A 25,906-nucleotide genomic window follows, 5' to 3' on the forward strand; every position below is an offset into this window, starting at 1 on the left:
TTAGATTTGTCGCATAAAGGAAGACATGGCAGTATAATTTGAAAAAACCTAGGTAGATGAAGCATCAAGATGTTTGAAATAATCTCATGAAACTAGGTAAGGTGATGACTACACATGAGAAAGGTGGGACAAAAAATATTCACATCATTGAATGTTGAATCTCCCTATTCCTTTCCTTATTGTAAAGTAAAAATGGGACCCAAAAAACTCTCACATTGTTGGATTTGAAGAGGAGGAAAAGCAGTTGGATTCGGTGGCCAGTAGATTTGTGGGTGGAGCAAAAGGAAAAAGGAATGCATGGTATTCAAAAAATGAGCCTACTATAGCTCCAAAACACCTTCTCATCACCTACCAAGAAAAGATAAACACACAATGGTAGTGGTGGGTTTATGAGAAAAAAAATGTTACAATCTAAGATAACCTCAACTTCCACTTCCTTCCAACATCACTTTAGGAGCCAAACATAGCATAAGCATAAATAGATCAAGTAAATAGAATTTTTAATGTTGTTTATTGTTGTTTAGTTACAAATTTAGAGGTATTTGTGTACGTAAATTGTTTGTTAATGTATAAATAGGTTGACAATATCTAAAAATATTTTAACTTGATAATTGAATGAATTAGGATTAATTGTAAAACTGTGATTAAGTGTTGTATGAGTTCTACATCAAAGTTATGACTATTTCCTATGGAAAAATATGCCAAAGATGCATAATTATGGTCAAGTGTTTTATGAAATATATGTGAAATATATGTTTGGTTGCATTGGAAGAATATGCCAAAGATATAAAAATAGATCAAGTAAATAAAATTGAAAACATGCCAATTCTATTTTTTTATGTTTTTCAAATTTAAATCTTAAATTTAGTGGTTAAACATTAACATTCTTGTTATGAAAGAAATATTACAAAAATATTTTTTCTATATTTTTGAATGTAGAAATGGTGAATTGATAAAAGCAGAACTTATTTAATGTTAAATGTGCTAGTTTTGACTTAGTACACATTTTATCAAGCCTAAGATTAACAAGAAAAATAAGAAAAATGAGGTTTTGTAGGCCTAACTATTAGTTTCTCCTTGTTTACCAATCTTGTAAATTCGGTAGCTACTTTATTAAGCAAGGTGAGCACTAAGTTCACCTTTATCATAACATGGGCAAGCACAATAATAGTGTTAATTGTTGTGAATTCAAGGCCTGAAATTGATTTATAGGTTAAATATGACTTGAAAATTTATTTTCAAGTACTGTGGAACACTATTTATTTTTTATTAATGAAATCCAAGTCTTTATTGCTAGGATAAAATATTATTTGGTGTATGTAATTACCCAACATAGTTTGGTGAGTTCATAACTAGTTAGTAAGTTTGTAAGAACAAGTAGATTTCTACAATCCATAAGATCATTTGCAATATTGTTTTTGGATTTGATTATGTGGCTAGTTTTTAATTTAAATTTTGGATCACACTATATGATCCATCATCAAGATAAGCATAATAAAGCGCATAAGGAGTAAATGAATAAATAATCACACAAGGCCTTGTTAATTTATTCACTTACTCCTTATTCTTTATGTCATTCTCATCTTGATGATGGATCACAGAGTGTGATTCAAAATGTTGATGAAAAAATAATGACATAATCAAATATAGAGACAATATTGCAGATAAGAAGTTGTTACTACTATATGATACTAAGTGGATAAAAAGTTGATTATTGATGCTCGATGGATCAATTTTAATTAATATCTCTACCTCTATCAACATGTTTGTTACATATTTGGCTTTAAAATTAGAAAAGAACCTTGCGAGTTATCCATGATCTCTATGGTTTTAAAGTGAAGGTATTATGTTAAAATTTTTCCTATCTTTACCCATTTTGGGAATTTTACTAGTTCATAAATTTTTGTATTAAAATTTGGTGTGCCACTCTATTCAATGGAAACTATATGCTTTGTAAATTAGTGGTTTCCCATATAAAATTCCTTTCTTGATATTTTCATTTTTTTTTATTCAATCAACAAAAAATTAGATCTATGAGATTTCCACAATCCATGATGTTCTCTAGCATTTTTTGTTCTTCATGTTCTCTAGCATCCTGATGTTGGATCATGTAGTATGATCCGAAACGTTGATGAGAAAAAAAACTACACACAATTGAATCTAGAAACTAAAACTCAACAAAAATTTACTAGTGAGGGCTAGTTTTGTTAATGTTTTGAACTAGAATGTAAGTATGTGGTAAATAGAAACTCAATAACAAATGACATAGTACATTATCCTCGAAAAACCCTCCACTTGAGGGTAAAAAATTGATAGCGAGATTGGATGACCCAATCAATAGCTCATGCTCCTAGTCTTCTTAAATACTTTAGGGGTGTTTCTCTCTCCTACCCTAGCACTTATAGGACCCTTTGTTCACTAGGATCCCCTAGTCTCATTAAGCCAACCTACCTACCAATAAGTTTGTATGCTCATTCCACTCCTTGATCACTTTCCATAACCCTTAAACCATCTTTAAAGGCCTAAATCCTCCATATTCTTTGGCCAACCTTTTAGAGGTATGGATGTGTCCCAAGGGACTCCTATCCAATCATCTAGTGCTATTAAATATCCCTCCTAGTATAGTTTCTTATCTAATCTCACCAAATTGCCCTATTAGGTCTATTAGCCCTATTAGGTCTCCTACTATGAGAAAATAGGGTTTTTCTCCTATGCCTTCCAAATGAACCCTATAATCTTTTCTAGGTTTCTTGGTTGATTATTCACCCCCTTAAATATTTTTGGGGTCTTGAGGGCATATCCTTCCACCCATTTCCCTAACCCAAATTAGGTGAAAATTAGGCTTTTTAGGCTTCACAAGAAACTCCAACAATCAAGATTATTTTAGGATTCCTCTAGGATTGGTATGATCCTATAAAATTTATATAATTTTGGTAATAATTCCTTCTTCCATGTCAAAAAGGAATTTGTACTCTTAACTTTTCTCCTCTATAGGTAATGTTGATCACTTTATGGTCTTCCCTAGTTGGAGTCACCATAGGTTCACCTAGGGAAAGACTTTAAAAATTTTTCCTCTATACTTGAGGGCCCTTTATTATGTATAAATTATGTACTTGGAGTCTAATCACTATTATCAAGAGGCCGTACAAAATGGATAGCGGGAAAGTGAGTTAGAACTCCATCTTCAACAACTACCTGGACAAAGCTAGTGATAGTGTAAAACCAAAAGAATTTCATAAAAGGAAACAAAAATGATCAAAATCTCTATCTATTAACACATTGAATCAAGAAAAAAACCTATAATCCAAATTATACATGAGTTATAGCATGGATCTTAAACTTCTAATTACCTACAGTCATCAATAACAAAGAAACTGAATGCAAATTGCTATCAAATGTTGTTTGCATGGTGTAGGGGCACATAGATTGGATAAGGAAGACCTAGTTAGGTGAATTAAAGGGACCATGTAGTCCTAAGAAGGTAAGGTGGCATTTTTGACAACTCATATAGGTCAAATGCTTCTAGTTGTTCACTAGGCCAAACTAGGTGTTTTGGGGCCTAGAAAAGTAGAATGGTCAAATAGAGGTCCTAAGGCCATATTCAGGTGTTTTAAGAAATATTTTGACATTATACAAGGTTTTAAATGAATTTTAGAGTGATTTTGAGGACTTAACACCATAAGATGTAAGAGTCGCTCAATTGTTGTCAATGACAACATTGACAACTTTTCTTGCATTTTGAGCAACTTTGTCTAGAAGTATTATAATTATCTAAAAAAATTAGGAGCATGGGTGGCAAGCCTAGAGGAGGCCATTATCAACATTTTCAAGGGGTTGGAGAGGTTTGGTATTAGACTATATGGACTATTGAGTAAATTTTGAGCAGTAGTTTTATGCATTTGAGTTCTTTTGGCAAAAACATGGATTAGATTTGGAAATTTTTGAATTGGAAGCATTAGAGTAGGTTGATTCAAGGTTATATACAATTTTAGTTGGTAATTTTATAAGGTTTTGTGTGCTTAGTTAAATTCTTTTATTTTCTACTAGTTTTTTATTCTGAGTCAGGCTATTTGTGCAAATGGAGTCATAGTGTCACTTCCCATGATAGGTTTAGTACAAGCTTTTGAGATTTGGAATATGAATCCATGTATATTTTTTACAATGGAGATGGGGCCCTAGAAATTTTAGGAGGTATATTTGAAGTGATTCCCTAGGCAAGTTTTGGTAACTTGGTTAGGGATCATAGAGTAGAGCAAGTGGAATGAGAGTGGTTGAAAATTGTTGATAATTCAACCTGAGATTGGATTATGTTAGAAGGTGTTGTGGAGTAACCCCAAACCAAATGGGAAGCATTGGTGGGAGTCCTAAGGAAGGCATAAGACTTTTTCCATTAGACAACATGCGAAACCCTTGAAACCCTTGTTTTAAGGCTAATATTATGCCCCTATAGGACAGCCAATTTGGGAACCCTAGACCCCCAAAATTTATAAGGTCTTTGAAAAGGGTACTTTGAATTTGGTTTTTTGGATTCCTTGTTAAGAAGTTTTGCAAGATAATTGGGTTTTTTTTTTCATTTTGAGGGCTAATTGTTGTAGCTCTATTTCAAGCATTTGGATGTATTTTTTCTTAAGAGTTGGTACTCGATTAGGGTTTCTTGGTTGATTTTGGATGAGGATATTTTGGGGAGTCCAAATAGATTCCTAGATGACTAACCACCCATTTAGGGAGTTTGATGATCATTTTGGGTTATTATTGTTGAGGGAGAGTTAGTGAGCAAGATTGTTCTACTTGATTGATGTGTACGAATTGAAAAGTTAGGATCTACTTGGTTAGAGTCCTAAATATCATAGGGTGTGTGGAAGCCATATTTGTTCGAGTATATCACCTAAAGATACCCTAAGGGAGAGCTTAGATAAGAAGCAAGATTGGTTGTCACATCACAGTGGTAGCAGAGCAAGTTAAAGACTTGGGAAAAGTAGTATATGTCTATAGGTACTAGAGAATCAGTAGGTGAGTCCAATATGTTGACTAATGCATAATTGGCCAAAGAATTTGATGAAAAAAAGGATAATAATAGAATCATTGAAGTATCCTTGGAAGAAGTGAAGACAAAATTGGAAGAAGTTGCTAATGCAATAAAAAGGAAGGAAGAAAAAGACAATGAGAAGGACAAGGAGGTAGCAGAAGAGGATTTTGTACCTAAACCTAAACCTATCTTAAATGAAGAGCCTTTCTCTAAGGCTATTAAAGCCCTAGGAGGGAAATCTTTGAAATGTGTGCCACTATTCAGTAGAAAAATGGATATTAATACAATGATGGATTGGTTGGATGGTATGGAGAACTATTTTGAGTTTGAAGGGGTATAAAAGGCACAAAATGTCAAAGTGGCTAATGCAAGACTCAAAGGCTCAACCTTGACATGGTAGAAGTATGTACAAGATGTAAGGATCAACATGGGAAAGAATCCTATAGCCAACTAGAATGCCATGGTTACTAAGTTGACGGAGAACTTCCTACCAGAAGACATTGAAACCCAACTCCATAAAAGAAGGCAAGGGCTGAAGCAAAAAGACTTAGATGTTAGATTTTATATAGAGGAGTTTCAAAGATTATGTCTTAGGTCCAAATAGTAAGAAGAGGAACCAATAAAGGTGGCTACTTACCTAGGAGGTTTGAAGTGGAATATCTAAGAGGAGCTTAGTTTGTGGGCACCTAGCACTGTCCAAAGGTGACATCAACTAGCCCTAAAGGTAGAGAAAAAGAACAAAAAGAAAGGAGATTCCAACTTCAAAGATAGAGGTGATAAAGTGATGAAGGATAAGATGGGGAAGAAGAAGCATAATGAAAATAACAAAATAGGAGGAGAAATAGAGAGATTTCAAGAGAGAATGAAGAAGAAGACACAAAAAAAGAAGGAAAAAATAAATCAGAGAGGACAAGGAGGAGGCTACCAAGGTAGAGGTAATGAGAAGAGGAATCAAGCTGAGAACAAGATCACTAAGAAAACCAATGAAGGAACTCCTAAAGGGGGTTATAGTAGAGGTAGAGGTAACTAAGAGGCTCAAATAGAGGTAGAGGACTAGGCATAAATATTTCTTGTTTTTCCACTATGAAGTGCTATGACTATGGACAACTAGGCCACCAAAGATATATATTCCTTGACAAGACACCTTCTTCTAACCCTAACAAGAGGATAACATAAGTTCAAGAGGACAACTGCAACAAGGATTCTGAAGTGGACCATATAGAATTAGAAAAGGGAGAGAATATTATGTTTAGAAGGGTGTTGATTAAACAACCTTCTCTTAATGAGCCTAAACATAGAAGAGCTCTATTTAGGATCAGATGTAAGATCCTAGGGAAGGTGTGTAAAGTGGTAATAGACTCTAGATCTATTGACAACATAATATTAGAGGAAGTAGTGGAAAATCTTAAACTACCTAAGGTATCACATGTGAATCCCTTCAAGGTGACTTAACTCAGCAAAGGATAGAGTATATTGATCAATGAGTAGACTTGGGTGGACTTCTAAATTGTAGGTTATAAGGATAGATTATTGTGTGAAATCCTACACATGGATTCTTTCCATTTTCTATTGGGTAGACCCTGGAAATTTGATAGAGAAGAAGTGTATGATGGAAGGACAAATTCCATCTGATTTAAGAAAGGAGGTAGGACATTCACAATCTAATCTTTGTTGGAGGAAGAAGAGCCACAGATCATGGTACCTACTGCCTTGATGTGTAGTGGTAAGGAATTTTTTAAGGACCTCAAGGATGAGGAGGGATAGAGTTATGTAGTAGTACTACCATCCAAAGGAGAGGAGAATACAATCAAAAAGCCATTACTAAGGGAGGTACAAGTACTACTTGAGAAATACAAGGATATAGTAAGTGATGGTTCTCCTACTACACTACCATGTAGAAGGGTCATAAGTCACCAAATTGACTTTTTTCCTGGTGCATCCATACCTAACAAGGCAATATACAAGCTCACTCTAGACCAAAACTTGGAAGTGGAAAGATAGGCGCAAGAATTGATGGACCAAGGTATGATTCAAAAGAGAATAAGCCCATGTGTAGTCTCTATGGTATTAGCATCCAAGAAAGGATGGAAATGGAGATTGTGTATAAAATCAAGAACCATAAATAGGATCACAATCATGTATAGGTTTCCCATACCTAGGATTGAGGATCTCATGAATTGCCTTGGAGGAGCAATGTATTTCACTAAACTAGATTTGAAGAGTGGATACCACCAAATCAAGATTAAGGAGGGAGATGAATGAAAAACAAAATTCAAGACCATAGATGGGCTATATGAATGCCTAGTGATGACATTTGGTCTCTCAAATGCTTCTAGCATTTTCATGAGGCTCATGAATGAAGTGCTTAAAGACTTCACAAGTAGATTTGTAGTTGTGTATCTAGATGATATACTCATCTTCAAAAAGTCTAAGGAGGAGCACATGAAGCATGTGGAGGCAGTATTGTAGAGGTTAGATGAAGAGAAGCTTGCAATCAATCTTGAGAAGTTTGACTTCTTCAAGAAAGAGCAAGCATACCTAGGCTTTGTGGTGTCTAAGGGAACCTTGAAGATGAACCAAGAGAAGGTTGTTGCAATCCTCAACTAGCCACCACCTATTACTTCAACTAAGGTAAGGAGTTTTCATGGTCTTTCTCAATTTTATAGGAAGCTTATTAGAAAATTTAGTGGAATATGTGCACCTTTTCTAGAGACCATAAAGGGTGGGGGAAAGTCCAAGTTTAGGTGGACCTTAGAAGTTGAAAAGTCATTTGAAATGCTCAAGAAGTAAGTAGCTACCTAGCCTTTTTTGCAACTACCTAGTTTTCAGAAACTCTTCACCCTAGAATGTGATGCAAGTGACCTAGTAGTAGGAGGAGTATTGAGTCAAGAAGGTAGGTTAGTAGCCTTCTTTAGTGAAAAACTTAATGAGGCCAAAAACAAATATTCTTCCTATGAAATTGAACTCTATGCCTTAGTTTAGTCCCTTAGAAAGTAGATGCACTATCTATTACCAAAGTAATTTGTCATATTTACTGATAATTAGACCCTAAGCTACATAAACACTCAAGAAATTTTGAGCAATAGGCACTTGAAGTGGATGGAGTAGTTGTAGGCATTCACTTTCAAAATCAAGCACAAGAAAGGACTAATGAATGAAGTAGTAGATGCATTGAGTAGAAGGGTGTTGACAGTTTAGGAATTTTAGCTACATAACGTTGGAATAGAGAGCTTCAAGAGTCTCTATAAGGATGATGAAGACTTTGGAGAGGCCTACAAGGTATGTTCAAATTTTGAGACTACAAGGTATGTTCAAATTTTGAGAACCACTTTCATTGCAATTATTCTAAGTTTACCCTACAAAAAGGGTTTCTCTTTAAGGATAATTAGTTGTGTGTGCCAAGGGGATCAATAAGAGAGAAGCTAATACAAGAGAAACACAATGGGAGTCTAAGTGCACACTTTGGGTTTTTTAAAACCTTAGAACTAGTCCAAAGATTTTATTATTGGCCAAAACTAGTCAGAGATGTGACTATGTCAAAAATGCATGGCATACATGAAATCTAAAGGAGGGATGAGAAATGGTCTCTATTAGCCCTTTCTAGTCCCTAATAGGCCATGGGAGTGGGTGATCATGGATTTTGTAGTAGGACTACCTAAGACAAAACAAGGCTATGATAGTATCTATGTGGTTGTCGATAGGTTCAATAAGATGGGACACTTCATCCCATGTAAAATAACCAATGATGCAAGCCACATTGCCCATTTGTTCTTCAAAGAGATCATGAGGATTCATGACCTTCCATTAAGCATAGTTTTAGATAGAGATGTGAAATTCATGAGTCACTTTTACAAGACTTTGTGGGGCAGACTTGACACAAATTTTTCATTTAGATCAGCATACCATCCTCAAATTGATTGTCAGACTGAGGTGGTTAATAGGGTGCTAGGTAATCTCTTAAGATGCATAACTAAGGAGTATGGAAAAAATTGGGATGTCATCATTTGCCAAGAAGAGTATGCCTACAATGATAGTAGGAATAAAACCACAGGTAGAAGCCCCTTTCAAATTATCTATGGCATGCATCCTGAAGGTGTGTGTGAGTTGAGGGATCTTGGAGGAATAGAGTATAAGAGTGGGCATGCTAAGTTTTTTCCCAAACCATGAAAGAGATACAAGAACAAGTCAAAAATACTATTCAAGAAAATACCCAAAATCTAAAAGCCAAGGTAGATGAAAGGAAAAAGGACATTAGCTCTCCATTGGGGATTATGTCATGGTGCACTTAAACAAGGCAAGATTGCAAATGAAGAGAGTAGGACCTTGCAAGATCATAGAAAAATATGGGGAAAATGCATACAAGGTGGATTTACCATTAGATTTGGGCATATCTCTAGTTTTTAATGTGCAAGACTTGGTTCAATTTAAAGGAACATTGCCTACTGATGGTACCGGTAGTCAAGGAATTTAGGATGACTTGGAACCTATAGTAGTCCCCTCCACCACCAAGTTGGAACCTAAAAAGGTGTTAGATTCAAGAGTGAAGAAAGCCACTAGAAACAAGGTGTACATGGAACACCTTATCAAGTGAGAAGGAAAACTAGACTCAGAGGCCACATGGATTACTAAGGAAGATTTCAACAAGCTAGGCATTAGTAAAGACCTACCACAGGAGTGACATATATTTTCTCTGTGGGGTAGTATGGTGTAGGAGCACCAAGGTGGGATAAGGAAGACATAGGGAAAGTCCTATTTGGACATTATACAAAATTTGATGAAATTTGGAGCAAGTTTGAGGACTTAACTCCATAAGATGTAAAAGTTGCTCAATTATTGTCAATGCTATTGATGCAAACGTTGACAACTTTTCTTGCATTTTGAGAAACTTTTTCTAGAAGGTGTTATAACTATCTGAAATAGTTAGGAATATGGTTGGAAAACCTATATGAGGCCATTCTAAAAAATTTCAAGGGGTTGGAGGAGGTTTTTATTGGACTATACAGACTATGGAACAAGTTTTGAGTAGCAATTTTATGCATTTGATTTCTTTTGGAAAAAATATGGATTAGATTTGAAATTTTTTGAATTGGAAGTGTTAGAGTAGATTGATTCAAGGTTGTTTAAAATTTTAGTTGGTAATGTTATAAGGTTTTGTGTGCTTAGTTAATTCTTTTGTTTTCTACCTGTTTGCAGTTCTGAGTTAGGCTATTTGTGCAAATGGAGTTATAGGGCCACTTCCCACCATAGGTTTTGTATGGGCTTTTGGGATTTGGAACATGACTCCATGTAAATTTTTTAAATTTTGTACTTGGAATGGTGGTTTTTTGGATTCCTTGTTAAGAATTTTTGCAAGATAATTGGGTTTTTCTTGCATTTCAAGGGCTAATTCTTGTAGCCCTATTTCAAGCATTTGGATGTATTTTTGCTTAAGAGTTGGAACTAGATTAGAGTTTCTTGGTTTATTTTTGTTGAGGATATTTTAGGGAGTCCAAATATATTCCTATATGACTATTAATCCATTTAGGGAGTCTAATGATCATTTGGGGTTATTTGTGTTGAGGGAGAGGTAGTAAGTAAGATTGTTCTACTTGATTGATGTGGACCAATTGAAAGGTTGGAATGTACTTGATTATAGTCCTAAAGAGAATAGGTTTTGTGGAATCCATATTTGGTCAAGTCTATGACCTAAGGAGACCCTAATGGAGAGCTTGGGGAAGAAGCAAAATTGGTTGTCACATCATTGCAAAAATACTCAATTCATACAATGAGCATCTGATCTTGTTCACAATTCTTGGAATGCCTTATATAGGGTGGTTATTTTACCCTCATGGATCTTCTCCATTGAATTGCAAATTTCTTCTCAATTTTGATAAAATAAGTTTTCAAAGTTGCAATGTTGCACAATGCAACTTTTACATCTTTTTAGCAACTTTTTGAAACTTTAGCCAAATGACCTCCACTGCTTCTAAAAATCAACCAAGAACCTCAACTAAAGTAAAAACAACATCCCAATCCATCCCAAAATCAATTGACCTCATAATGATGTCATCATCATGCTTAGAGGGCTTTACGACTTGCTAACCCCTAATTGCACCTAACCAAAAGGTTTAAGACCCTATGAACAATAGCCCACTTTTACTACTACTATGGTTAACATGACCTTATATCCAACACATCCAAAAATTTCCTAAGGCTCACACCTACACAACAAAAACATGAAAAACTATGAACCTCTAAAACATTAGTGGGTATTAGCCAATTGATGATAGCTTGAATTTTCTCTAAGTCCATTGCAATACCATCACTAGTGATGATATACACCTCAAATACTTTACCTTTGATTGGAACAATTCACATTTACCAAAGTTGGCATACACCTAATGATCTCAAAAGCATTGCAAAACCTCGCATAAATGGACCTCATGTTCATCTATAGTCTTCAAATATATCAATATGTCATCAAAGAATAAAATGACACATTGATTGAGGTATGTGTGAGATACTTGATTCATTAGGCTCATGAATATTGATGGTGCATTGGTTAAGCCAAAAGGTACAACTGTGAACTCGTAATTCCCAAATTGTGTACAAAAAGGTATCTGATGAATGTTGATATCATGAATACGAAGTTTATGGTATCCTAACTTAAGATGAATCTTTGAGAACACTTATGCTCCCTTAATTTGATCAAATAAGTCATCTATCCTTGGAAAGGATACCAGTTCTTCACCATCACCATCACCTTATTCAACTACCTGTAGTAAATGCATAAAAATAATGATCTATCTTTCTTCTTTACAAAGATGACCGGTGCACCCGATGGGGATATACTAGGATGAATCTTTCCCTTGGTCAACAATTCCTCCAATTAAAATCTGAGCTCACTAAACTCTTGAGTAGTCATGTGGTATGGAGCTTATGAAATTGGCTCTACTCTTGGTATGAGATTGATTTGAAAATCAATCTCACATTGTAGTGGCATACTTGATATCTCATTAAGAAACACATCTACATAGTCACAAAGGAGTGGGTTATCATCAATTGTCACCATATGACTCTCAACCTCCTCATGATAATTGATAGAGACATTGAACATCTAACATCCATTTTCCACATTCTGGTTCAGCTGGTTAGCTAAGATCATCTGAAGTGACACTGGTCTCTAGACCTCTAAAAGCTCCACCTTTCCACCTATGTCATTAACACTCTGTACTAACTTATGATGGTAACTATATTTTCTTGACAGGTGGATAACTAATCTATTCCCAACACAATTTCATATGATCATGGGGATAGGATACAAAGATCCACTATAGCAGTGAAGGTACCCAAGTTCAATCTACAACCACTGACCAAGGAGTCTACAACTACTTTGGACCCTATGGCTAATTCAAATTGCCACCTATAGACCTGATGTGCTACCACTAGCCCATATAACTGACTAAGAGATGGTGAAATAAAAGAATTTGAAGCACCTAAGTCAAATAATACTGAAGATGAAATACCGTGCAACATACTTGTAGCCTTGAATATGATACCCTGGTCCTCAGTGTGATGATTATCAACTATCACAAAGACTTGATGGCTTCTACCTGCATCTCTAAGAGTAGGCTCTGATCTAACTACACCTCTACTAGGTCATGAAGATGTCTTTGTGGGATATGTTGATGATTTATGACCGAGTTAGCCACAAGAATACCATTCTCTTGTAAAGATAGAAATAGATCCATGTCCACCCTGCACAACTTTGGAATATGGTGCACTTCCCTTACTAAAATACTACAGATCACCTGAGGATGAATGACCCTACTGAGACTGCTAACCTCTACTCTGGTCATGTTCCTTCCCTCATGTGGTGCCTACACCATGTCCACCTTTTTGTATAAAATGTTGGCATCACCACTTTTGATGTTTACTATCAGCTTGTGAGGGTACTGATTTGGCTTGGTCCTTTCTAGAGGACTAAGAAAATTGAGCATCCTACCTCGAAGTAGGTGCCCTATGGTTCTAAGAACCTGATCTAATACTAAACCCCTTAGCCAAATTACTCTTTGCAATACATGCCTTCTCTACAATGAGGATAAGAGTCCTAGATTGATGCATCTAGACCTCTCCAATAAGGGAGTCCTTAAGACCTCAGATAAAATGTTGAGCAAGGAGTATCTCATCATGATTATGGCATGAGTACTACCTCTACTCAAAGAATCTAATCTTGTACTAGCCCATTGACATGTTCCCTTGTCTAATCTCATGGAACTCATCATCTCAAACCTCCCTAAACTGAGGAGATAAAAATCTCTTTGAACCTCTCCTCAAAGGTCTCCCAAGTAAGATCTACGATGCTGATCTGGAGATTCTACCCCTCTATATTCAACCAAATGGATGTCTAGTCCCTTAACTACATGACTGCACAATGATCTCTTAGGTTGGCTATGTACGGATACATGGAAAAGCAATGTTCCATGTCTAGTAACGAAGTTTCCACCTTGAGGCCAGCTCCCTTACCATTATAGAATGTTGGTTTGGACTACTCAAAAAATTTCATAATGTCCAAATGGATGGAATCTTCACTATCACAATCCCTACCACCTCAATGGTGCCTTTTGCTACTTGGTGATGTGCAAGAATATTCACACTCCTCCTCTATATGCTAAGACATGTGGTAATCTTCATGATGTGATTCCTCTTCTTGACTATGGTCATGTTGGTTATCCTCTACATGAGGTTCCAATTGAGCTATGATCTCCTACAGAAAAGTCATCAATGCCCAAATGTCACCCTGATCATTGTTACCCTATTCTCCCTCACTATCCTAACATTCCTCCTCATTTTGTTCTTCTTCATGGTTATTTTTTTTGTAACTAACTTGACCACTAGGTTTATGTGTAGGAGGAATCATTATGGAAGCAATAGGATAAGGTCAGAAACATATGAGTCACAAGTAAGAACCTCAACAAAATATCAAAATAACAACCATAAGATAATAATACACACACTAAAACCAATACATAGTGGGAGCATAACACAAAGATCCCAATGTTGCAACATGGGCTTTGATACCAGATGTAATACCCTACCCGAAGATCCTTGGAACAAGGATAAATAAAAGCCAAGATATTTTTAAAAAAAAATAAGTATGGATGCACATGATAATCAACATACAAGGATCACAAAGATCAAAATAGAAGACTTAACCAACAATCTTGACAACCAATGAATCTCCAAGTACCACTACCTAATTGACATGCTCAACCTAAAAGATAAAAACCAAAGATGATAATGAAACATAAAATATTCAATCTATCAAAGCCTAGAAAAATAAGAAAACCTAAAGGGTACTCGAAAAAAAAAAATGTGTTCCTTGAAAAATAGAAAAGGTACCCCCTATTTTTCATAAGAGGAAGGACAATCACAATCTCGTGTGAGGATGTACACATTCACGTGAAAAGTGCACCACACTATGCAAGGAAATACCCTCTCACCCAAGAAAATGCTTTGGGACAACCAACAAATCTCTTCACTCTACTATTGAGGTTGACATGAGAGAATGCCCACATGTACATGAGGAAGTGCCAAGTCTCATGTGGGAGAGAGTATAATCTTGTCTAAGATTCCACCACACTTTGTACAAGAGAATTCCTTTTAGTGTGAGAGATCACATTCTTATGTGAGAAAACACTTCCTTGATGTGAGGAAGTATGACATCTCAAGAAAATGAAAGATGAAGAAGTAGTAGAAACAATTCCTCAACACTGGGGAGTACCAGATCCACAAATTGAGGCTTGGAAACTCAAAAACAAAAGAAGAAAGATGATAAAGAAACTAACCATCTAAAGGATAGAAATATAAGAAAATGTACTAAAAGAAACATTGCAATACACAAAAACAACTAAACTCTTGCGCAGTTCCTCCCAACTATAATAACATCATGAGACCTCAAAGGTCCTATCCATCCCCATACATAACATCCCAAACTAGAAACTAGATAGTTGGAGCTATCTTATGAGGGTATTACTACTAAAACATAATAAAATCATAAGAAAAAGGAAATATAACATGCTAAACCAATAAAGCAATAGATACTCCAACTAAATAAATCACATCATTTAATCATATGTTAAACATCATAAATAAGGAATGCATCAAAACTAACATCATTTAAATATGATATCCAAGTATTCCAATGAAAGCATAAACCATAAGGAAATTTACTTTGGTAATCCAAATATACCAAGTGAACATCAAGCAATAATCACACTAGAACAATAGACCATCTCTGTATAGTAGTACCCAGTAGTGGTATAGGTAGCTATGTCTCCCAACCATGTGAAACTCATAGGTCCACTCCTTCCATGCTAATGAAGATAATGATCCAACCACAAAAAAAGATAAAGAAAACATCCATGGCTAACACTCACACTAGTTAGTAAAGAGGACTACAACCAAGACCATGAGACAATGCAAGTACAACAGGTCCTGGTTAGACACTCTATGGGTCAACTATGTAGGGACTCTGGTAGAGAGTTGGTGAACATGCTAAAAAACTATTTCCCTTGGTACACCCTTGGGAGGCTAACATGTTGTGTCCCTAACTAAACTAAAAGGACTATGAAACACTAACTATTCCTCTTGGCACCACCCTCAAGAGGTTGACATTGTGTTTACAGACTATTCCCCTTAGGAGGTCGATAATGTATTTCTTATCTTATTAATTTTTAGATAAATTTATTAAATTACCACTTATTAGAAACTTATACATGTACACCTTGTCGGGAACACCACCAAGGGTTAATAGAGAAGCCCATTCACCAAATTACCTTGCATACCCATGCTCATCACATAATGAGTGCCCATAGGAAATGCATATTCCCAACCCAACCCCAAATGAACATATCTCAACCGATAGCAACTGGGAGGTTGAGTCTTGTAAGCCCTATAAATGCACGTGCATGTGCTCATGTGTGGGCACACCACCATCATAAAGATCAAAAAACAAGGACTGGATGAGAATATAAGCAAAAATTATACTCAATCGATAACAAGCTTAGGAGTATGGATGTGACACACATTCCAATGCAACATAAAAGAGAAATAGTGGTATGACTTACATCCTATGGATAATTCAAGACCATGACCAACATCATGCCAAGAAAACTTGAGGAAATTGGGTGGCATGGGTGGCATGCAAATTGAGGTAAAGCCCTCAAAATTCATTATTGGAAAAATAGAACAGTAGAAACAAAATAGAGAAAGAAGAAACTTTTAGCTTATTATTCTATTGAATAATACATGCAAATTTATACAATAGTTGACCCAAAAATATTCCTAAATGAATGCTAATTAGATTGACAAAAAACTACTTCATGATTGATAACACACACAAACTTGTTAGCTAACTGAAACTTATGGACACCTAACTCAAACACATCTACACTAAGAACTTGATTCAAACTAGAACTCTTTGACTCACACCTAAACTATACTTGTGTTTCCAAAAACTCAACAAGGCTTACCACATGTGCAATGATTATCATTGACTATTGTAAGAATTTCTCATAGTTATGTTGCTATCATCCAGCTTTGAAATACCATTGGGTACACCATCTCCACATGAAATGTCTCACAAATGATGCAAAGCTTCTAGACTTTTAGATATCCTTGAACTATTGGACACATCATTTTCAAATGGAATTTCTCATAACCCTCATAAATGCATAGCTTCTCTGATCCTATAGCACATCAAATTATTTAAGCATCCATCTAGACTCTACCATATATTTTCTTATTTTTCAAAGTATTGATATCTTCAAAATCAAAAAAATTCTTTAATTAGATCATAACTATTTGGTGGTTCTTCTCCTAACATCATCTTCTTAACAACTTCTTCTCTAACAAAAAACAAAAAAGGAAGATAGCTCTAATGCCATATTGGAAAAATAGGACATTAGAAACAAAATAGAGAAATAAGGAACTTTCAACTTGTTATTCTGTTGAATAATACATGCAAATTTATAAAATAGTTGAACCAACAACATTCCTAAATGACTACTAATTAGATTGATAATAAACTACTTCATGATTGACAACACACACAAACTTGATAGCTAACTAAAACTTATGGACACCTAACTCAAACACATCTACAATAAAAATTTGATTCAAACTAGAACTCTTTGACTCATAGCTAAACTAAAATCATGTTGCCAACAAGTCAACAAGGCTTTCCACATGTGCAAAAATTATTATTGACTACCATTGGAACATTACTCCAACACTCAAAAACTTTGAAATTAAAAACTATTTGTTCTTAGGGCGCAAAATCCATGAAAATATAATAAAATTTAAGTTTAGACACCATATGCAAAAATAGCCAGCATAACGACATGAAACACCAAACCCTCATCCTAAAAATTAGGGAAATGTTCATACTCAACCAACCAAGTAGAACTAGCAATTTGAAACAAAGGGGAACACTAGTTCTCAACCTCCTAACACACAACTACTAGAAACAAAAGAAAAAATAGAGCTGAAACATAAAAATAGGAGAGCCCTACCTGATAGTCAAAAGGGCTAAAATGAGAATCAACCAGATAAAATAATTATCCCATGGAAGTTGCTGAAAGTCATAGAAAACAAAGGTCTCCCCAAGCTAGATCTAACAAGACCAATCTCATAAAGATCTCATGCTCGTAGCTCCTACAATGAACAAAAATGTAATCCTCCAGAAGAGGATTTTGGAAAAAGCCCTCAAATTTCTAATTTCCAAAAGTGAGAAGTGAGGAATAAATTTCCTCTTTGGATACTTATTCACTTTTTGAGTGAATAATTAATTAGTGTAAATAACTAAGTAACCTAGTTAAAACTTGAATCAACCCAAATGAAAAGGGCATATTCCAAGTAATTGGAATTCATTTATGGAAAAGCTACTAGAAAGTAAAATTAATAAAAATAAAGCCTAGAACCCTTAAACCAAAATCACAGAAAACCTTACAAAATTTTGCAACAAAGACGAACCTTTAAATGCACAAATCTATTGACATAATGAAAATGAGTTTGAATTTATTAAATCACTGGAAGGACTAATTTAAACACTTAAATAAGATACATCAACCATATAGGGACAACATTGTTAAAATGTGAACAACTGAATCACTAACTCCACGTTGCACTACTAGGGGTATCAATCCTACACACTACAACACATAGTCAAATACAATTGCATATAATAACATATACAAAGAAATAAATGCATTAAATAACCTAATTTAACCATTTATTTAATTATACTAATGTTAGAAATAGATAATACTGAGAGAGGGGTGAATCAACATATTACAAACTTTTTCCCACAACTGAATATTGTTAATTACTTTATAACTTGCATATGAAAGTAAACCAACAATGCTGAACAATAAATATAACTATGCACATAGAGAACTCATAACACCATTATTTTTTAACCAGAGAAACTCTAGCCAAGGGAAAAATCTTGTGGGGATGACACCAACTAGATGATTCACTAAACAACAGGATCCTGTTAATGATAGTGACCTTGTTAGGAGTCTATGAAGTACATATAGTATCTCGAGTCCTTGTTAGAGGAATAGTCATTTTTAGAAGCCTTAACCCTATTAGGAGTTGCTACAACCCTGTTAGGAGTTTGTAGAAAATTATTTCTAGTTAGAATAGCCTACTGCCCTAACATGCAATTGTGAAATTCAATTCCTTCACAAGATAGGTATACATACAATACTTTCTCTACTGCTATAACTCACACTTTCTCTGATCTTAGATTAGATTTCACATCACATAAGGCTCATAGATAGTTCTTACAATAGTTTTCATGTCACATCTAATCACACAACTTCCACATTATCTGCACAGGATAGGATCTCTACATATACCTTGCACAATAATAAAACTACGCACTATCGGCCTTCATGTCTTCACACACTTGACATAATATAAAATAACTTATTGAATACTATCCACATAGTCTTCTCAACATAACTTACTAATTATTTTGTAAATAAAATAATTCCTAAAGCTATACAACTCTATTTTCTGCCATGCTCTATTCTGCACTATTAAATTTTTGCACTGTTAATCTTAGTATAACTTGTGTCATACTATTTGTACACACATGTGCACTTGTATACATCATGATGATGATTTCAAAAACCTTTTCTCAATTGTGCATAAGACAACTCTTTGTGTATCGTCCGTACTCTTAAGATATGTACTCTATGCTACTGTAAACTGTCTAATACTTAGACAAATTTCTATCTCTAAATGCATAAATGAAATACTAAATGTATGTTTCCATAAATGATAATCATCAAGACATCTAACTGACCATATTGTCAACAACTCAAAAAATTCATTTACATGACCCAAATTTGCATAAAACATAGCAAAGCAAGAATGAAGTAAATTACCATAACATTAAATCCAACATATAACCTAATCAAAGATATGTCCAAATATCAAATAACTAGATATCATTATACAACATATTGTCAACTCAAAATGGAATCATCGTGCAAATATGATCAACTGAACAACATAGTAATCTAACATCTATAATACTAGAAATCAAAGTATAACATTTGACCATTACGTCATCTCAAATGTAAAAATAACATGAGTAACAAGTATCTCTTTGATGAAAATAAATAAGGTACAGACTACAAACACGAGAGACATTACATCATGTCCAATATTTTTGCAAATATACACATTTATTATACCAATTTTTTCTTCCAAAACCATATGTGTAGATATAAACATTAAGTACAATATTTCTAAATTTTTTTTGTAGATATATGCATTTAGTACACCAAATTTTTTCTTTCAAAACCATATTTGTAGATATGACATGAAGTACAAGTCCAATATTTTTGTAGATATACACATTAATTACGCCAATTTTTCTTTCAAAACCATACATGTAGATATAAACATTAAGAAAAATATGTCCAATTTTTTGCAGATATACACATTAAGTACACCAATTTTTTTTTTTCAAAACATATGTTCAAATATAAACATTAAGAACACCATGTCCAATTTTTTTCAACGTTTTCTCTCTAATTTCAATGTGTATGTTGAAATTGTTATCAATGATAAATCTAGAAACTAAAACCAACTCAATAAGGGTACAATAATAAGTTATTCCCATGAAGAAGGATTATGTCCACTAATACAGGAGAATTTTATCAAAATAGGGAGACAATGATTATATTGTTCTCTAACTTTCAAAGAGAAGGTGATGATAAATATTATTGTCCTTGCAAGAGTTGTAATGACTTAATGATAAGAAGAATCAAAACAAAAATAACTAAGAGACATTGTAGGGAGAATGGTCACTTTAAAGGGGTGTTTGATTATACTCCAATTGTTTGTTATATTGTTTTTTCAATTAATATACATATGAACCATGTAATGCACTACTCTAAGATCCTTCAAACAAGGATCAATAACAACAAATTATATATATTAAAAACATGGAATTAAAAAACATCATCATTTAATCGATTATAAGATCGCAATAAAAGACTTAACACACCAATCTAGGCAACCAATAAATCTCCAAGTGACACTAAAACCAAAAAATGACAATGCTAATGAGGACATGAATTACATTTGAATTTGAAAGATCCAAAATTTGAAAGGTCAAACACTAGAGTTTAAGAACTCCTTAAAGGGTAGCCAAGTCATCTCTCAAAAAGTTTTAGTCAAGTCAAAAGGTGCCCACTGGTCGCACGAGCAGGTTTTCTCACAAACCCATGTGATAGTTTTTCTTATAGCCATGTGATATTTCACATAATAGCTAGGAGATACTTTAATAAAGCCATGCAATACTTATCCAATATTGTATGAAATTTCTCATAATTGCCAAGTATACTTTCAAGGGTTGCACAATAGAGTTTTCTATAGTTGTGCCATACTCTTCCAAATTTGTACAATAGAAATTATAATTGTTTGTGATAATTTACAATATCGTATTATATAACTCCCTAAGGCATGCAATAATTTACTATATCACCCAATGCTGACATACTATTGCCTAGGAATGAAAGGAAATTAACAAACATTCAAAGGGAAAGAAAAGAGTTGGAACCTCCACACCAGGGAGTACCAGATCCACAAAATTGAGGCTTGGATACTCGATCACAAGAATAACATGACACTAAACAACAAGAAGGAGAAACCATCTAACTACCTAATACATAACAAAATATGAAGGAACATGTGGAAATCAACATCACCATATACATACAGGGTTCATAAATCAACATCATATGAAGAAAACATAAACAACTAAACCTGTTCTCAGTTCCTCCCAACCATAATAGCATCATGAGACCTCAAGGGCACTGGCCATCCCTTGAGTGTAACATCCTTAACTACCAAGTAGATGGTTAGAGCTATCTTATGAGGGAATTATGACTACAATGTAATAACAATATAATAACATGAAGGTCTAACATGCTAATCCAAAAAAGCATAGATACTCCAACTAATAGTGAATCCATCATCTAACCATATGCTAACATCTTAATAAAGAAATGCATCAAATGATACTAAAATCATCTAAAAATGATATCCAAGCATTGCAATTAAAGCATAAATGACAAGGAAACATACTTTGGAAACCCAAATATACCAATTGAACATCAAGCATCAATCTCAACTAGAAATAGACCATCTCTGTACACTAGTCCCTAGTAGTGGTATAAGTAGCTATGCCTCACAACCACATAGAACCCATAGGACCACTCCCACCATGTTTATGGAGATAGTAATCCAACCACAAACACACATAAAGAAAAATTCCATGGCTAACACTCATGCTAGACAATAAAGATAACTGAAACCAAAATCATGAGACATGCAAATATAATAGGTCCTAGTCTAATGCTCTATGGGTCAACTATGTAGGGATTCAATAGAGGATGAGTCTCTTGGAATCATGTATCCCAAAATAAATATCATGTGGAATGAACAATCCCTCAGGAAGCACATCACATTGTGTCCTTGGGTTAACTTTGGGTGCTCAGATTTTAAGTGTCCTTAGATCAACTCTAGGTCCTCATATTTTAATTATCTTAGATTTAATACCTAGTAATTTCTTTAATTATCACTTATTTAGAACTTCTTCATGCCAACCTAGGAAATAGTCATCAAGGTTGTGAGAGGATCCCCTCCATGGTGCTACCCTACATACCCATGCTCATCACACGATGAGCACCCATAGGCAATGCATATTCCCAATCTAACCCAATGCAAATGAACATAACTCCACTAATAAAAACTAGGAGATCAGGCCTTGTAAGCACCTAAAAAATGCACATGCACATGCTCATGTGTGGGTGCACCAATACATGATGATCATAAAAATAAGGGTTGGATGACAATATAAGAGAAGTAACATCCAACTGAAAACATGCTTGGGAGTACGAATGTGGCATGCATCCCAATGAAACATAAAAAAGCAATAGTGGTTAGATTGACATCCTATAGATAATCAAAATCTACGACCAACACCATGCCAAGAAAACTCGAGAAAACTAGGTCGAGGCAATAACCTCAAAAAACCAATGTTGAAAAAATTAATGAAAATAAAACCCATTCAATCCATGGGTGAATGAGCCCCAAAAATCCAATAAAAATTGGGTTCAAAAATTGTATGCAAAAATGGCTAGCATAGCAGTGTGAAACCTTAAACCCCTATCCTAAAAATTAAGGAAATGCTCATACCTGACCAATTGAGTAGAGCTAGCAATCAGAAATAGAGGGGAACACTAGTTCTCAACCTTCGAGCATATGACTACCAAAAAATGGAAGCAAAAATGATGTTGAAAAAACAAAATAGGAGAGCCCTACCTGATACCCAAAAGGGTCAAAACATGAATCTAAAAAATAAAATAAAATTCTCACAAAAGTTGCCAAAAATCACATCAATCCAATGTCTCCTCAAGATAGATCAAACGAGATTGATCTCACGATGATCCCATGCTCATAGCTCCTACATCAAATAGAAACACAATCCTACAAAAGAGGATTTGGAAATTTTCTCTCAATTTTCTTATTTTAGAAAGTGAGAAGTGAGGAATAAAATTCCTTTTTTGATACTTATTTAGTTTTTGAGTGAATAATGGATTAGGTTAAATAACCATGTCACCTAATTAACTGTAAATCTATTGCCATTAAGTTATGTTTTTCATTAGTGAAAACACTTATTCATAATTATGTATGGTTACCGAGTTCATCATATAGTCTCCAGTGTCTATCGAGAAATTTAGTGGTTACCAAGTTTCATAGTTTACACTGAGCATTCTAGAGGTTACCAAGTGAAAACATACAGTGTGAAATCCAATAGTTATCACCGAGAAGTTAAGTTGTCACTAAGCTTCGCAGTATTTATAGAGTCATTAGTTCCTGTGATGTAAAGCCAGTGTCAACTGAGTAATGGGATGAGCAATGTTTACTGATTGCAAACAAGGTAAACTTGGTATTCAGTTTCTACCAAGTGACACTATATCTACCGAGTCTCCAATGTTCACCAAGTTTGAAGCTATGTTGAGTGATTAGTATGAACTGAGGCTCTACTTCTACCAAATGCATGACAATGTCGAGTAATGCAGTGGATGTTAAGTATTAGAAGGTCACCAAGATAGCTTTCAAAACCCGAGTTTCTACATTTGGGCTGACTTAGTAATATTTGTGTTAACTTGTGTTTTGGCTGACCTTGTAATTATGAGAATTGGGATGGTATATATGTAATATATTTTATCATTCCCAAGCATGATGAAATGATAATTTTTTTGAGAGGAGTGAAAGTGATTGTGAATCAATAGCACAATAGAGTATTCAACAAGGTCAAATAAGGAGTAGTCAACTTCATCTATCACAAAGAGGTGATCAGTATTTCAAGGATCTAATCAACAATCTAGTTATAAGTTAGATCTACTATTTCATCCTAATAGGTGAATCGGATTCAAATCCTTTAACAAGGTAAACTTAATAGTCTTTTCTTTAAATCTCAACAGAGTGCATACTTCATTGTATGTTTGTAAAATCTCTAACAAGGTGGACCTAACAGTCCTAATTGCTCTTAACAGGGAAGATCATCATAAGTGATCATTGTAAGCCTTAACATGCCAACATTATATTGTAGTATTGAAGTTTTGTGGGTATCATTCCCACTCCAATTTTACTTTCTATTTGGAAGGTTTTTGGGTCACCAAATATTGTGTTCATGTTCCATGAATGTTTATCATTTAGTTTCTCATGCATGTAGTAGAATAGATCAATTAATGGTGAATGGATTATGTTGTTAACTGTTGAATTTGTTAAAAGTTTTGAGGTTATTGATTCATCCCTCCCCTCTTAGTAACCTAGCTAGTCTTGATTATTTCCAACAAAATCAACCCAAATGAAGATTAGCTATTCCAAGTAATTGGAATTAAACTATGAAAAGGCTTCCAAGAATTAAATTAAATAAGATAAAGCCCAAAATTAACTTAAACCAAAATCACATAGTTCCTTAAAAACTTTTTTGATAATTGCGAACTACTAAATGCACAGACATGCTCATAGGTCTAATCACATAATGCAAATGAGTCTAGATTTATTAAATCACCAAACGATTTTTTTAGACAATTAAATAGGATTCATCAACCATAAAATGGAACCACTAACTCCATATGCCACTACCAAGGATATAAATCCTGCATCAAATCCAACATATAAATGCAATCAAAGGATATGTCCAAATATCAACTAACTAGATATAATTATAAACATACTATCATCTCAAAAAGGCATCATCATGTAGATATGATTGTTGACACCAAAGTTTGCACCCTTGTCTAAAGTTTTTACCTAAAGGCAACCTCGTGTAACATGGAAATAATCTCAAAAGTGTGGGACTTTGAAATTAGAGATTGAGTCTTTAGAGAAGGCCAACTTCCTTATTATTAGGGTGCACCTAACTACTTCTTAAGAGGAAAAGGGAGAAGGAATTCATGAAAGCAAGCTACCTATTCTAATCTAAGATGGGTGATACATCAAACAATATTGTTAGATATTATCCCTGCCCAAGGAAGCATAGCTCATTAATATAATTCTTAGATACATAGATTCTATCTTAGCTTTGACTCAACAATCATGCACATATCAGAAATCAAGAAAATGGTATAAGGAAGGTACTTCACTCTATATCATTCAAAAAAAATAGACACAACATATAACAAAAGAATGAAAGAAATACATCTATAAAATGCAAAAGATGTTGCACGATATCTTAATGGGAGAAGGAGATACAATGAGAATTATAGGAAAAAGGGGAATTACAATAACAAAACATAAAATACTACTACTATATAATCAAAGAAAAGACTGACCCTTGAAGGTTTAACAAAACTTTCTTTTATATCTCAAACATAACTAAGAAAATTTTCACTGGAAGCCAAAGTCAACTACTACCATTAAATTCCTAGAGAACAATCATTACTAATCCAAAAGATTTGATTGAGTGTGTTCCCATATGTAGAAAATCATATCTTTCATACAATTTCTAACCTTAAAGAGATAAAAATGACACTCATAACTGCATGGTAAGATAAATGGATAACCCAAAGTAATGATTGAATGTCCTTTACATCAAATAGGCATGGAGAACATCAAAGGGTAGTTGTAGATGCTTCAAAAATTAGTTAGCCATTAAAGAACTACATTAGATAACATGTTCTATGCCAAATAAGCTATATCATCAGTCAACTAAAGTCAATTGCCACATCTTGGCACATGGCCCAATGCCCATCAAACATCTCATCATCTTTTCTTTCTTTCTATTTGTTGACCTACGTCTGC

The sequence above is a fragment of the Cupressus sempervirens genome, chromosome 7, assembly GCF_028749045.1.
Source record: "Cupressus sempervirens isolate cs-2001-9-10 chromosome 7, ASM2874904v1, whole genome shotgun sequence".
Lineage (NCBI taxonomy): Eukaryota > Viridiplantae > Streptophyta > Pinopsida > Cupressales > Cupressaceae > Cupressus > Cupressus sempervirens.